This window comes from Rhynchophorus ferrugineus, unplaced genomic scaffold (genome assembly GCF_030347505.1).
Source record: "Rhynchophorus ferrugineus isolate W39M unplaced genomic scaffold, kcgeb_rfMv2 rfM2, whole genome shotgun sequence".
NCBI classification, from domain to species: Eukaryota; Metazoa; Arthropoda; class Insecta; order Coleoptera; family Curculionidae; genus Rhynchophorus; species Rhynchophorus ferrugineus.
The window spans coordinates 45,001,258-45,014,518 of record NW_027472581.1 but is presented as its reverse complement, the minus strand read 5'-3'; the positions used below and the strand labels follow the sequence as shown (position 1 = coordinate 45,014,518).

The 13,261-nt window shown below is 29.6% G+C and overlaps 1 protein-coding gene across 4 annotated transcripts in view; it reads right to left on the bottom strand.

Annotated features, from left to right (window-relative positions):
* Positions 1-13,261, bottom strand: part of Akap200 (A kinase anchor protein 200) — a 272,973-nt gene that overhangs the window by 178,272 nt on the left and 81,440 nt on the right. For 2 of the 4 annotated variants that reach the window (XM_076393930.1, XM_076393927.1), the window contains one exon: positions 7,976-8,021. The exons of the other annotated variants lie outside the window; for them this stretch is intronic. The gene's annotated coding sequence lies outside the window, so the exon portion shown is untranslated. The remainder of the gene's footprint in view (positions 1-7,975; positions 8,022-13,261) is intronic. 4 annotated transcript variants of the gene reach the window in all.

Here is a 13,261-nt window from a genome sequence, read left to right as displayed (position 1 = left end):
TCGTTGTTTTTATTGTTTAATATTTACTGATTCTCTGGCTCACTTTTAATGTAAAATATATGACTGAACATTCGCAACTGAACGGAATGAACTTCATTCTGATTAACGAAAAGGCCTATCATAAAACGAAGTTTATATATAAAATTACATTAAAGAAACACGTATTAGATAAGCATAATATGGACTTAAACTTAAGTACAATAATGTTTAGAAGTACATTATTTCATGAATTATTCATAGCAATCATCAAATAAGCTTTTCATTTGGGGTTCAAAAATACAAATTAACAATAGCCAAAAAGAAATGGATCCGGAAGATTTTAAGTTTCATAAAGAAACGAGTAGATTTATATGAGAAATTTCATAGACTGATAAAAAATTACTAAAACTATTTGGCTCCCATCTTGTATTGATATCGTACCTTGTATTGGGTACTCTGATTAATATACAATATATAAGATTCCTAGTTTAAATTTAGAAGTAAAAAATAAATATATTTTCTGTAAATTCTCTTAGCCCTTTAACCTCATAAAAATAATAAAGGCTTTTATGTGCTAGTCCTATGTTCTAGGAGTAATAAAATGATTTTATAACTTAATTGCAAACTTTAAATATTGCAACAGTGCAACAGTGCTGATGCAGTGAGCAATTAAGAAAACATTAACTTATCTTTTTAACTTAAATCATAAGATATTTCGAATTATTTTTACAATATATAACATAATATAACGTGCTATAATCATTTACTGAATTTTAATACATGTCATCTATATATATTAGGTGTTGCATTAATAAATTGTCCAAATCCGTACCTCACAGCGCCAATTAAATATGGATTGTTATTAATATTAATTATCGATAATCGTGCTTATAAATATTTCAACACGCTTACAAATATTTCGAAATTAGCATAAGGTCATAAACATTTCTTGGCTGATGCCTTATAGAAAAAATTTAAATACATTTTATGAATACCATCATCATCAGTGTATCGTTCATTCCAATGATTAACCGCGAACCTATATAGTTTCGCAATTTATGCGTCAGTCATACTGTTCGCGGAATTGGAGATTATTCAGATACTTTATAGATTATTTTCTGTTTGAAAGACCGTGGAATATATTTATATTGTGATGTATATTACAAATCATTATATTTCAATAATCTATATAATCGAGAATAAGTAATAGAATGACAATTGAAATTTTCGATTATTGAACTTGTTTTTGAACCAATGTCTTCAAATTATTTCACATTTCTATTTTGCACCATCATAATATTACGGAAAATGTACTGGCTAATTGGAAGAAAATCACAATTATCAGTACATAATAAATTGCTATTATATAAGCAATTACTGAAACCTATATGGACATACGGAGTTCAACTGTGGGGATGTTCTGCAAAGAGTAACATTAATAAAATACATTTTTTTCAGAACAAAGTCCTGAGAGATATTGTGGGTGCACCCAAATACTATAGGACTGATTACCTACATCGATACCTTCAGATACCCACAGTCAGTCAAGAAATCAAGAGAATTGCAAAGGGTCATGAGGAAAGACTCCATTCTCACACGGATATTGAAATATTACAACTATTGGATACCACCAGAACAGGCACAGACTCAAAAGAATCAAACCATCTGATCTTGTGTAGTATTGTGTAGTGAGGTGCATATTTTAAAAAATTCAGCAGTGACATGTATAAACATTAGTTCACCAGAGACTGAGTTAGGGCCGATGGGTCCTCCTAGGTATATACCTAGATTTAAGTTAGCATAAAGACAAATTGTAGGTTAGACGGAAACGACTAGTAACAATGTATTAATTAAATAATAAAAAAAATCAATATTAATCAAAATATATCGACCATTATTATTAATATATGTTACATTATACGACTAGTACTTTACTGACTACGGACTTCACTGTCATATGAGGATCTGTTTGGAATGGTATTACAAGTGAAATATCGAAAAATAGAGGTCGGGATAATTTTTACCTATTTTTACCGTCAGTGTCGCTTAATATCATAGTTCAAACAGATTCATCTTTTTTCCGTTAACTAAAAACTAAATAAATGTAAAGTAAATTAATAGTATTTCTGTGTTTAGAACCCTTTCTCATTTTATAACTTATATGCAATATCGCTCTACTGATTGTTGCAGACCCTTGTTCAAAAAAACAAACAACCTGAGATGTGATGAACGAGGTGTATACATAAGAGTTTAGTTAACATTATAATAGGGTTGAACAGGTAGTATCGTCTGTAATACAGCAGTAATAAGCGTGATGTCGGTCCAATGAGTCCCCACTTTTTTCCGCAAAATAAAATAGTTTTGGAATCGTAGTTTTTGTTTTTACACCCTACACATTTCATAACTGGTGTAGTTGATAGGATTCTGATGGAGATCATTAGGATGTTTTGAATCCAGTTTATCAACTTACTTATTAAGTAAATAAAGATATTATCGTGGAAAGAAGCCAGGCTGCATTGGTTGAATTGGCAATCGCTCCACAGTTACTTAGCATTGCTTGATATAGTTAAGTGATTGATATAAAAGATGCACTGAAGGTATTCAAAGTCTCCTAACTAAAATTACGAAACAACCTTGGTTTGAGAAACCCCCTAGACTGTGGTTTCCTGGAACAAGCATTGCAGTTCAGTATGTAAATCCTCTAAAGGTAGACCGAAGTTGCTGTGAACTAAAATAATCATCTCGAATTTGAACAGCAACTTGCAGAAGATGTTATCTTCGTTTGATGACCGTAATTTTTTAGCAAAACGGAATAAAACCTATTCACAGCCAAAATATATAGAAGCTACACGGCATCTTAAAATAATGTCGGCTTGATGTCGTTAAAGAAGTGGTGACAAAAATCACGCGACAATGACTTAAATATTTATTTTAAATTAATAATCAGAATCGAATACATAATGAAAGAAGACGGTTTCTTAAATGAATTGAATGATTAATTTAATTATTTATTAATTTTCTTAAATGAATTGACTTTAATGAATGATTTACTTACAGCGAGACCTTCCGATTTCAAGTGTCATAGAGGAAATAAAGAGATTCGCAACAAAACATGAGGAAATAATCCACTTCCGTGATAACATCGATTTGCTGCAACACTTGAATAACACTGAACTAGGGCGCAGACTCCAGATAACCTAACAGTGTGATCTTGTGTAGTTGTGTAGTGAAATGCACTAAATGGTAAAAATACTGAAAAGGTCAATAGATTTTCCTAGATAAGCCTAGTTTAAGTCGCTGTAGAGATAAATTGTAAGTGAGTCGGTAAGGACTATCAATAATACATAAAAAATAAATAAATATGATTCACGTTTCTTAAATTATCTATAATTCAATTTCAATACTGGACACAGTAAGTCCATAACAAACTTGGCGTCGATTGTACGTACGAGGAAGTATTAAAATCAGTCGTTTTAGCTGTTCTGCTCTTATATGAGCCACTAATGAGCAAGAAAATACATAAGAACCATGGTAATGCCTTAAAGCATAGAAATAAACGCGATTCGTATTAATTTACACGAAAACAATTATGTAGCAGTAAAATTATAAACAAAAAAGATCTGATTAATTGATATTACCTGATCTTAAACTAAATGTATTAACACAAAATTGAATTATATAAAGTGAATTAATATGAACAGTAAATCGAAAAAGAAGACAATTATACATTTCCTATAACAAATAAAAAAGAACTTGATCAATTTTATTATATTCTATTATTTGATAAAAGATTATACTTAAAGCATTGAAAATAGTTTGTTTTTTATTAAGCACTAACAGCCTCAATTATATCCAACACATGATATCATTTTTGAAGCAAGAAAATTTCAGTTATTTAGAAAAATGAAAAAGAGTGAGTCTCGGGGGGTAATAAAGCAGAATTAACAGGCTTAACACAGGAAGAGGTCAATGAGAAGTTAGATGAAGTTCATGGTTTATGGTACATGCATTACTTGGTTTGCAGCTGTTTACAATTAGGTAAATTTAAACTTTTTTTTTATTGCAATTCTAATGAATTTCATCATCATTACATAATTATGAATGAATCATAGACATAATTTATTACCTGTTATAATAAGGCTCAATCAGGATGTTCGGAAAAAATAGTGTATTTGGTCTAGATGTAAGATATAATTGGCGAAGATTTTAAAATTAACTGTTTTGTATATGTTAAAATAGCATTGGACCGACTATATTATCTGTATAGTTTTTGAATCAAATCACCACTTCCATCCGTTAAAATAAAATAGTTTACAAGTAAATTAAACATTTTATAACTGGCACAGTCAATTAACCGGAATCAATTTACTTATTTACCGAGAATAGAAAACAGGTTCAAAATTAACAATCGTTCCGCAGTTACTCGAAGCATTGATTTACACAGTTTAGTAAAGACTGTGTAATAGTAACGCAGTTTAAGCTGTAAGGTCTCCAAAGATGACCATCAAAAAGTATTGAAAATTTAAATTGAATCAATGGCTACCAAAGGCAGATTACATTAGCTCAGTCGATTGAGGGTGGAGCATTGGAATTTCGGAACACCAAAACCGGGGAAGCATAGGCTATCATCGAAATTTGGGACGACAGTGCAATTCAGAAAATCATCAAACGCAAACTGACAGTCGATACTCACAAATAATTTTATTACAACCGTAAGCGATCCAGGCGGGATCACGACCACATACACGTTGTTTGTTAAGGAGGATGGTGTTATATAGTGCGACTGAAAAAAAAACGGTACGTTTAGATTAGTTGTAGGTAGAGATGTGATAAGTGAAGGGTTTCGCCTATGTTAAAATAGGAATGAATGGACAGTATTCTCTATACCGCCCAGCCAGTCATGAAAAATGAAAAAACAGCTGGAAAATGTTGTACATCATTATTGAACGCAATCATTTGAAAAACAGAAATATTATCTTTCATCAGGAGAATGTACAGCTATTATTACAGAAAAATAATGGATTAAAAGCTTGAATTATTACAATTATTATATAAACTTAAAAACTAACTTATATGAAACATGACGACATACACAAACTTTTAATTTATAATATTCCCAGTTAAAAATCGATTATTAATAAACGCAATAACTGCATCTATATTTATAGAATACTTTTTTTGTATATATTTATAAGAAGCCGCTATCAAATATATTATAATTAATCACCACAACCATAACAAAAATAGTTATTAATTTAATGCAAAAGTATTTATTGCAAGGAATCAAAAATTCACATTTAAGAATCCTAAATGATTTATGTTTTTACTAATTTGAAATTGGAAATGAACGTTATCGCAGTGAATAGAATACGCAATGATGAATTTCCTGGATAGAGAACGTGATTTGCAAATCGTATCACATAATGTATTTATTTTGGTCGTGTTAACTGCGATTAGTAGACTTTAGGCTCAGACTTAGAATTCGAATAAATACGGGACTAAAAGCGGAAATCATTGTTTTTCTTGATTTGATGTATTAATATTTAGAATAAGCTAAGTCTAAAGAAAAACAGATACATTATAACGGATATATTAAACAGATAGCAAGATGACATTGGTTCCCATGTATGCCAAATGTTGAGTCTTAACCATGAAGTTGCGAGCAAGAAACGATGTATATAAAAATAAAACGAATAATATTATACAGTGAAATAGTGGGATCTAGACCAAGGATACTTAAACCTATGCTAGCGGGCCCGCAAAACCAGGCCAGAAAGATGAAGACATACACATGTGGGAATTTGGGGAATGGTATCAAAAAATTCGGACCATCAGATCCGCAGAGGTACATCGATGTGCGTTTGGTTGATTTTCGGTTAAGACGTTGCGTCGACTGGGCATCTGCCGATTAGTGATAATCTCCTGAAAGGATAACAGTGGTGATTGAAGGAAAGTTCCTTGTGGTTAGAATCCGATCAGTAAAGATATAGTAGAAGTAAAACTATTTCTTTTCTTATTTGTGGACTGATAACACCGTTTGTTTATAAGATTTTTATGCTAGGACATTTTCTAGCTGGGACATATTGAAAGTTTAGTTAGTTACATAAGAAAATTTTATGATAGGATATTGATTATTATACTAGGTTATTTTATTAGCTAGTTAGCAAAAGAGACATCGAAAAATAAATAATAGATATAGACTGATGGTTTTACAGTCCATCTATATCGGTCTAAACTATTGACTTTTTAAGAGTTATATTATGACAGAAAAATATTTTTAGGAGTCGCATAATAGTTATTAGTTTAGGTTACTGTGTTTATGTTAATCTCTCTCTCTTCCTCCCCTTAGTTCTAGCATTCTATATCCGTGGTTCTATTTCGTGGTTTGGGATCTTGAAAAAACCCACACAGGTTACAAGACATTATAAGCAAAATCATACACATTTTGAAAAAGATGTTGGTGATGCTATCAGAGAAGATGTTTTAAAGAAAAGAAAAGAGATCCCTTCAACTAGCAGAATACTTTCGTTAAAAGGCACGACTAGCTGGAGTCCATAGTCAAAACATCTTACGAAATTACGAAAAGAAATCTAATGCATCTCTTTCACTGCTTGGTGAAAACTGTTTTTTTTTTTTGATGAAAAAGTTGTTGAAGAGGCTTTGACAATCCTTGTACAAAATTATAGTGATGAAAACGTTAAAATGGTTAAAAAGAAACGCCAAAAAACGATCAAAGTAATTGTAACAAAGTGGCTATTATTGTACAGTGATTGAAATATCTTCCAACATTTACTCGAATCGTGTTAGCTGAAACTACAAACCAAGGAAAAGACTGATGATTTGAAGATGAGTATTTCTATGATGAAACTGTAATAATGGTTTGAAATGTAAAAATAACGGTTCTGTAGCTTCGCTACAAAAGTTCTTAGGTCGAATATTATTTTGATATAATTGTGTCATCGACCGAGAAATTTATTATGCAAAAGTTGGTTCATATTATAGATCCAGTGGTACGTTATACAAATACACGCAAAAGCTGCTTAATAGATGTTAATTTTGAAATTCACGCTCAAACATTGGAAAGAGAAGCTTAATATCAACACTATAGACTGCTCTAAGTGTGCATTTAAAATTAGATCAGGACATTGAGTTTGATAAAAAGAAATACTTATCCTGTAAATGTCCAGTCAGAACATACTGATCTGCAAAGGTCTTTTGCGCTAAGACCTTTTTGATGAAAAAATGTCTTTAAAAGATGTTTCTGGTCTTAAAATACTTAAGTAATTTCAGACAAAAAATATTTTCGTGAAAAAGTTCAGATCCTAATAATGTAGAACTCAAATACCACACATCACTAACTGAACAGTAAACATATTGGAGACTCATTGTAAGATAAGTCTCCAATATGCTTGCTGTTATACAACGATATACATACGTAAAATTAAAATTTTTTATTTAGCATAGAACATTCTTTCTTTCGTTATCAAGTTGTTATACATAAATTCAGTTGAAAAAAACCTTTATCGCAGTTATATAGAACAAATAATCATGCAATAATTTAAAAATGCTACTCAAATTAATGCCGAAGCTTTCCTCAATCCCTTATTTTAACGTTTTGAGAGTTCTTGCAACAGCATCATTGTTATGAGACTATTGATTTTTTAAGTACCACATAAAATCTTTAAAAAAAAATTAAATAATGCATTAATAGATAACAAACGATCCTTAACTAACTTAAGGATTATTAACTATTTAAGGAGATAATTGAAATTGGCCAGTTTATTTCCTGAATATTATATGCAATTAAAAATGGATATAATATAAAAATTTTACTATTCATAGGTATGTAAATTATAGGTCTTATATACGTTAATTAATTAATAAGCTATTATTTAATAAAGCATAATTGTAGATTTAAAAAATACGTTGAATTTTGATAGAAAAATGATATAAATATTATTAATATTCTAAATTTATTTGAAATCTTATTACTCACCAGGTATCAGATATATCTGAAATCCAAGGAATGGAGCTTAAAATACCTGAAATAATAAATAAAATGATATAACACCATATTGCGACAATGAAATAAATAACACTATGTACAAATATTATAATATCTATATTAAAGTTAATAAAAAGATATTGAAAATCAAGGTCCCACAAACAATAGAAGCCCAGAAATAGATTCTAATTGGTATATTATTTTAAAATTATATAAACAAATTGCGCTTGTATAAGCAAAGAAAGAACTCAAAATATCTCGATTAATTATAATACGTGTATAAGAATAATAGATACTATAAGATATAGATATTATAATATTATAAGTATAATACCAATTACAGGTAAATTATCTGCATCTGGTAATAAAATATTAATGTAAACGATATTTGCTTCAGGTAGTGTTTCCAACATACAGCTGTCAATACCAATAAAGACACAATAAACAAAATATATAAAAGAGACAACGAGGAAAAAATATTCCACTGAACAGAGCACATAACCAAATATTTTGGACTTAAATGGTTAGAAAGATTTAATAGAAAAGAAATAGAAAAGTTAATATTAAGCTAAAAAATAAAATAAAAAAAATACAATACGAAAACATGTATAAGCTGACTACTGATGGATAAGCGGGCTACTAAGACCAAACTTCTAGCTGTCTATAAAGCCTTTGGAATTTAATCAAATATGGGAGTATAACAAAACAAATAATTATAATTGCTTCCAAATCATTGGCTCCAATATTGAGAAAATTAAAGGAAACTCCATAATTATGAGAAATACACTTACATATTTCTCAAATTAACACAATAACTGCTTGAATATAATTAACTAAACTAAATATAAGAACAGAGAATTAAATGGTTCGAAATCCTCAAAAGAGTTAATCTTTAAAAATATAATCAGAACAAATATTTATAAAAGCAATTTGTCACAATATTAAGGTTATGCTACATTTAGAGCTTACTTTAGCTCTGCCATCCGCGTGAAAGATAAGAATCACGCAGAACAATATAGAAAAATATATGTAACTAAGAAGAAAAGCCGAAGTTATTAGGATATAATATACCAGAAATGGGGTCAGACATAGCCAAGCTGAGATGATACACGAGCATCAACTTATTGATATGGACGACAAAAGCCAAATGCAAAAAATAAAACATAAAACAAAACAAATCACAGCTTAAAACCCTGAGCGCCTAACAAACTTGCAGTGAAGATTAATGGCTGTAACGGATTATATTTCAAATATATTAACTTATTGAATGCATTTTGATCAGCGATACCTATTGGCTAAAATGAGAAGTAATAATATACATACCATAAACCTAAGTATTCAATACGATTATTTTGACATTTCTCCAAATACAATAACAGTACTACTGCGCTATTCAGTGTATATAGATGTTAATCATGGAACACTCAAAATTATATTTTCGATACTCATTACTACTGTCGCTTGACTGGAAGAAATCTGAAGCTGAAGTCCAACACTTTAGAAACTTATGGTGATGCTGTTTCGTCATATCGCAATTGTTGGTTTTGACTTTAATGATTTAAACTTTATGAAAAGTTTTCTGGGGCAAATAGTAAGTTGTAATGAGAAAATGTATCTATCACACCCGCGCAACAGTCCTTGGCAAAAAATCATGGATGGATCCAAGAGCACCATCTACATCAACACCGGGGCGAAATATTAATGGCCATAAAATCTTGATGGAATAAGTCTAAAGTTCTACAGAACAAAACTGTTACTGTAAATATCTACCAACATCAAGTGAACAAAGTGAACGACGCATTGTTAGGATACATTACTTAACAAATATTTCCCGATTTGGCGCATGCTCATTATCCTGTATAGAAAGCCATAAAAAAGAATAAACTTCATTGTCTTCCCTTTCTAATGGCGGTACATTCTTTTCAAGTCGATCTATACATTCGATAAAGGAAAAACAATAAAAAATATAGAATATTAAAATAATAAAACAATATTATTGAAATATTTCTAGAATTTTTAGATTTTGTGTTATAAAAATAATTTTATAGGAATAATAATTAAATTGTTGTGTCATTCTTAGTGGTTTAACGTTGGTTTTAAAATATGGAAGACCCTTGTAAGTGCAGAATGTTTCGAAGTTATAAAATCCAAACAGCATCAATTTGCAACGACATCGAATAGGTATCAACATATGCCAACATTTAATGATACTAAGAACAGAGAAGAAGTGATTCTTGTTGTGTTGGAAGTAGTCAACTCATTAATGAGGTTTGTCCATCAAAAATAGTAGCAACAGTTGTAGTAACTGGAAATAATTAGACATGTATGTCATTTTTAAATGATATATTTTTGTAATGATTTAATTTTTAAATTATAGGTGAGCTGTAGCTAGAATTTCTTGAGAGTGAAAGTCGAACAATGTGAAATTCAGAGAATCAGAGAAGAAGAAATTAGACAGGATTTGGCTAAGATGCAAGAACAGTGGACAGTGATACTATGAAATAATTAAATTTGCCAACAAAAGCAGATCTGGATCAAATTAACAAAATATAAAACAATCAACGACAACTTAACTAATCAACGTAATAGTATAGGTAAATAAATTATTGTTCTGTAAAAATAATGATATAGTGACTGAGATTTCTTTCAGCTTAAAAGTACGATCATACATTCGTTTTAGTCATGTCAATCGAAAGCTCGAAGTAATAAATTCATTAATGGGATTTGTGGATCAAGAATAGTAGCAAAAATTGCGGTAGGGATCATAGTTGATCATAATTGGAGACTATCATGTTCGGATATTATTATTATTATTTCATTATATTCAATAATTTTTAAATAAAATGTGTTATTTCAAATATTTTTCAATGTTTATTTCCCTCCTTATATATAGTTTCAATATTAAATCAATTATTTATCAAATTTGTGTATATTTATTTATTAAAAATAATGACTGGATGGCTGCCAAACCAATATCGTCTTTTCGACACGGTAAAACGAAATCCTTTAATTATTCTACAAATGTTTCTCAATAAATGCCATTTTAAAGTTAAAAAATCATCAGAATACACTTAACACATTATAATTATTTAAATTAAAAACTATTCGATCTTTTAAAACTACCTTACTTAAATACAGCTTTAAATGAGTTATACAAATATTTAAATACATGTTAGTAGATCTCATGGATTACATTTTCCGGCTAATTTTTAATTTTCTTTCCCGTCGTTCGTTACATTACCTATCTAACAACAGGACCTATTACTACACTATAATCATTAAGAAACGTAAACATTAGTAATCAGTAATTTCTTGAAAACTAATTAAACTAATCATTAATTAACGTAAATATAGCAATAACTATGAAAACAAAGATGCACTTCCTACAAGTGTTTTAATAATATACTATTATGGACAGTTAAAAAATGCGACTTAAAACATGTGAAATATCTCTTATCGATATTCACGACTAAATCCCGGTCATAAGCACTTCCTGTCTAAACACAGGTATAAAATTTCAGTAGCGTGCTCGAGCATGCCTTCCTGATAGTAAAGTAGCCAAATAAGCAAAACATAGCGAGATTTATTATACACAAGAACTTTTAAACAGAGAGAAAACAAATAGGCCTTTAAAGTCTTCTTATATTACTTTAAACCCATAAATTATGTTATGTTTTTATTCTGTAATGGCCGAATAGGATTGGTACTGTTTACAATATCGATTTATTATGAGTATAATCCGGAGAAGAAAAATTATCATGAAGAATGAAAAAAATTGAAAGACCATTGATTAAATTATCGCTTTTTTGTTTCATAATAGATACAAATCCGATGAGATACCAAATTTAATAAGTGTTGAATAAAGAAAAACATAATGTTAATATCAGGTATTTCAGTCGTTAGTATTACTTAGGACTAAGGCTATGAATTATAGCCTTGAGGGTTTAATAATAGATGTTGTCAGCTATGCCATATTCAGGGTTGGGTTGATAACTTGTCCCTAAAATACAAATACATATTTGGAATTTGTAATTCTATTACTTCTTAAAAATTTAACTAACTAATAGTTATTTCAAATAACTGAAGCTCAGATATTCTGTAGCTAGTAATTCAAATACATTTGGCTTCAAAATACGTTATAATATCAGTACATTTATCATTCAGCTCAAATGGGCTGAAATCATAAAAGACTGTCTTTTAAAAGACAACAGTTAAACTATCCCTGTCTTACGAGATAATTCTCTCTTTATAATTCTAGAGCGCAACTTATGAGAAGTTAATAAAAATTAAATGTCTTATTTGATAAGTTGGCCTCGCCCATATAATTAGAATACTTGGAGGAATTTATTAATGTATTGATACCAATTGTTACAGCTTTAGATTGAGGTAATTTTAAAATTAAGTATTTTACTGTTATTGCATCACTACCAAAATATAACTTAGAAAGAAGAATTGATAAGTTTTTTAAACTTATCAACACATTAAATAAACACAAATTTGTGTTCATCGGGATCTGTAGAAACATTGTGTTCTTTAGTAGGTTTCGTTCATTTCCTAACAGGAATTGTCTGTTGTCTGCTAGTACATCTAAAAATCTAGTGGTTATGAAAGGAAATTCTTCATTTATTAATTAATAGCCTTGTCTGAATTAGTACTTTTCTATTTTCATAACGTAACATTAGACTGTATTTTGTAATTTACACTTTGTATTTTACACATGATTTCCAAAGTATTCCAAAATAACAGAATACATTGTTCTACAACATCTCCGGCGCATCCACATTCTCCTGCACATAATAAACCATAGAAAAGAATAAACTATATGAAACTATATTGTCTTCCTTTTCAAATGGCAGTGAAGAAAATGATTCTTGTTGTGTTGAAAGTGGTCAAGTCATTAATGTGGTTTGTCCATCAAGAATAGTAGCAAAAACTATAGTAACTGGTAATAATTAGACATTTATTTTAAACATAATATCTTTTTTTTTAATTTACTATAACAATTTATTAAAAAGTAAAAGTCGAAGAATGTGAAATTCAGAGAATCAGAGAAGAAGAAGTTAGACAACATTTTGCTAAGATGTAAGAACAGTGTACAGTTGCTAACACCTGTAGACCTGGATCAAATAAACAAATTGTAAAATTAACAACGACACCCTAATGGCGGTCTTTTCGAGTCGATCGCTACGGTCGATCAGATCAAAACAACAAAAAAATCTAGAATAGTTAGATTTTGTGTTACATCAATAATTCTATAGTAATAATAATTAAATTGCT